This window comes from Orycteropus afer, unplaced genomic scaffold (genome assembly GCF_000298275.1).
Source record: "Orycteropus afer afer isolate SDZICR_OR568_19922 unplaced genomic scaffold, OryAfe1.0 scaffold00111, whole genome shotgun sequence".
Classification (NCBI taxonomy): Eukaryota; Metazoa; Chordata; class Mammalia; order Tubulidentata; family Orycteropodidae; genus Orycteropus; species Orycteropus afer.
In genome coordinates, this window is record NW_006921698.1 from 3,867,353 (window position 1) to 3,871,526 (window position 4,174).

The window sequence follows — 4,174 nt, forward strand, 5'->3', positions numbered from 1 at the left end:
AAGGAAGATGGGGCAATCTACTTCCATAGTGATACTGCCTCGGAAACCCAAGGAGGGGTTGCTATGAGTCGGGTCCGACTTGACAGCACATAACAACAACAACAACAAGACTTTACTTGCGTGTGACATGAATGATGTTGTTCAATAATTTCCACATTCTATGGGATCACCATTCTTTGGAATGGGTACAAATATGGATCTCTTCCAGTCAGTTGGCCACATAGCTGTCTTCCAAATCTCTTGGCATAGCTGTGTGAGTGACTTTTGTGTGGCATCCACCTGTGGAAACATCTCAACGGGTATCCCATCATTCCTGGTGTCTTGTTCTTTGCCAATTCCTTCAGTATAGCTTCAACTTCCTCCTTCAGTACCATTAGTTCTTGATCATATGCCAACTCCTAAAATGGATGAACATCAACCAATTCTATTTGGTATAGTAACTGCATTCCTTCCATCTTCTTTTGATGTTTCCTGGATCATTCAATATATTGCCCATAAAATATTTCAGTGTTGCAACTTGAGGCTTAAATTTCCTCTTCAGTTATTTCAGCTTGAGAAATGCCAAGCATGTTCTTCCCTCTTGGCTTTCCAACTCTATGTCTTTGCACATTTCATTATAATAATTTACTTCATTTTCTCGAGCTGCTCTTTGAAATCTTCTGTTTAGCTCTTTTATCTTATCATTTCTTCCATTTGCTTTTGCTACTCTCCATTTAAGGGCAAATTTTGGAGTCTCTTCTGACATACATTTTGGTCTTTTCGTCCTTTCCTGTCTTTTTAATGATCTTTTGCTTTCTTCATGGATGATGTTCTTGATGTCATCCCACAATTCCTCTGGTTTACAGTCATTGGTGATCAATTCATCAAATTTGTTCTTTCAATTGCTCTCTAAATTCAGGAGGGATATAATCAAGGTCATATTTTGGTTCCTGTGGACATGTTTTAATTGTTTTTAACTTCATGTTGAACTTGCAAATGAGCAGTTGATATATTCTGTTCCGCAATCAGCTGTTGGCCTTGTTTTGGCTGAAGATATTGATCTTCTCCATCACCTCTTGCCACAGCTGTAGTCAATCTGATTCCTGTGTACTCCATCTGGTAAAGTCCATGTGTATAGCTGTTGTTTGTGTTGTTGAAAAAAGGTATTTACAGTGAATAAGTCATTAGTCTTGCAAAAATTCTATCATTTGATCTCCAGCAATGTTTATTTCTCCAAAGCCAAATTTTCCAACTAGCAGTGAGTCTTCCTTATTTCCAACTTTTGCATTCCAGACACCAGTGATAATCAGCACATCCTGATTGCATGTTTGGTCAGTTTCAGACTGCAGAAGTTGGTAAAAGTCTTCAGTTTCCTCATCTTTGGCTTTGGTGGTTGGTGCATAAATTTGAATAATAGTAGTATTAACTGGCTTTCCTTGTAGGTATGTGGAAGTTTTCTATCACTGCCAGCTTTTTACTTCAGGGTAGATATTGAAACATTATTTGTGATGATGAATGCCACACCATTCTTCTTCAATTTGACATAGTAGATGACATATACCAGCATAGCTGATCATATGGTTATCTGATTCAAAATGGCCAAAACTGGTCCATTTCAGCTCACTAATGCTTAGGATATCAATCTTTATGTGTCCAATTCATTTTTGACAACTTGCAATTTTCCTAGATTCATACTTCATACATACCATGTTCGATTATCAATGGATGTTTGCAGCTGTTTATTCTCATATTGAGTCATGCAACTTCATCAAATGGAGGCCCCAAAAGCTCTGAAAAGCAAAGAATACCAGAAAGATGTTAATTTTTGTTTTATTGACTATGCAAAGGCATTTGATTGTGTGGATCATATCAAATTATGGATAACATTGAGAAAAATGGGAATTCCAGAACTTAATTGTGCTCATGAGGAACTTATACATAGACCAGAACCAGGGGACACTGTGTGGTTTAAAATCAAGATGGTAGTGCATCAGGGTTCTATCCTTTCACCATACTTATTCAATCTGTATGCTGAACAAATAATCTGAGAAGCTGGACTATATGAAGAAGAACAAGACTTCAGGATTGGAGGAAGACTCATTAACAACCTGCATAATGCATAACACAACTTTCATCGCTGAAAGTGAGAACGACTTAAAACAATTACTTCTTGTTGTTGTGTTTTGCCATCCAGTTGGATCTGACTCATAGTGAGTCTTGGGTTATCACTACAGAAGTAGATCGCCCAACCTTCCTTCTGAGGAGTGGCTGGTAGGTTTGAACTGCCAGCCTTCTGGTTAGCAGTCAAATGCCTTAGGCACTATGCCACCAGAGCTCTGGTGAAGATTAAAGACTACAGTCTGCAGTATGGATTACACCTCAATATAAAGGAAACAAAAATCCTCACAATGGTGCCAATAAGCAGCATCATAATAAATGGAGAAAAGATTGAACCTGGCAAAGTTCATATTACTTGGTTCTATAATCAACACCAATGGAAGCAGCAGTCAAGGTATCAGACATCATATAGCAATGGGCACATCAGCTGCAAAGGACTCTTTTCAAATGTTGAATAGCAAAGATATTTCCTTGAAGACTAAAGTGTGCTTGACATAAATCATGGTATTTTCAATCACCTCATATGCATGTGAGAGCTGGACAATGGAAAAGGAAGACCGAAGAAGAGTTGATGCTTTTGAGTTGTGATGTTGGTGAAGAATACTGAAAGTACTATGGACTGCTAAAAGAACTAACAAATCTGTTCTGGGAGAAGTGCAGCTAGAATGCTCCTTGGAAGTGAGAATGTCCAGACTTCGTCTCACCTACTTTGGTCATGCTGTAAGAAGGGACCATTCCCAAGAGAAGGATATCATGCTTGGCAAAGTGGAAGGACAATGAAAAAGGGAAAAGCCCTCAATGAGATGGATTGGCACAGTGATTGCAGCAATGGGCTCAGGTCTAGCAAAGATTGTGGTGCTGGTACAGGTCTGGACAGTATTTTGTTCTTCTGTACATGATATGTCTGTGAATTGGAGATGACTCAGCAGCACCTACCAACAACAATCTCTCACTACTGAAACTTAAAATGAATTGCACCATAACAATCTCTATTTTTGTAGAAATTTGATTAATTTGGAAATTAAATTTGTTCTTCAATTTTCCTCTTTTATATGATGCCACATATTTACATTAGCCATTTTGTCACTTACATTGTGAAGTTAAATTCATTTCATTTGCATTTTCTAAACAATAGAAATATTATAGCAATAGAAATCTGAGTTTTGGATCTTGAATATGAGTCCTACTGGCCTCATATCTACCTGTGTCCTTGTGGTTGATTTAACAGATTGAACATGCTTCACAAAATACTGGGTCATATTTTGACCTGGTAAGCATAATTCAGTTTTGCAAAAGGAAATAATACTGTGTCACTTCTTTTCCCAACATGGTTTCCTGCATAAAACATATGGAAACAAGTTTATTTTATTCTAAATGTAGACATAGTGATACAACATATGAAAAAAATTATGCAATTTTAAAAGTCTCCTCTTGTCTACCCAATCTATTCATGAAAGATAATCTTATGAACACAAATCATTGAGGATATGAAAAACACATAACTGAAATAATCTAAAAGTATGTTTTAGTCATCTGGGAAGATGAAGATTGGCAGAGCCATTATTGGAGTCATGACAAAAGAAACTTCATAGATATATTTTAGTTTTTGAGGAATCAAGAGAAGCTTCTGAATGGGTCCAGAGGAAGAAGAAGCAGATTAATGACAGGATGTAGAAACTAGATGGGGACATAAGAAGAAGAAAACACTTTTAGATTTTGGCTATTTCTAGTGTTAAGAATGACATACATAATTGAGAGTCTGATCCTAATACAATGATTCTATAATTTTTTTAAAACATTGCTTTGAATTTATGCCATAGGTTCACTAAATTTATTTCCCAGAAGAAGTTAGGCCAAGAAGGGGCACGTCAAAAAAAAAAAAAAAAAAAAAAAAAGTCAGTATAATGGTTCTGATCCATCTACCTCATTGCCTCCTTATGCAATTCGATCTGAAAAGAGGCTAAGGTACTTCTAGTTTACAAATAGGACATTTAATGCATAACATACTGTAAGATCCAAAATTACAATAGTGTCAAAGTAGGACCAGAAATACTCTAATGCAGTTCTCCAAATGTAA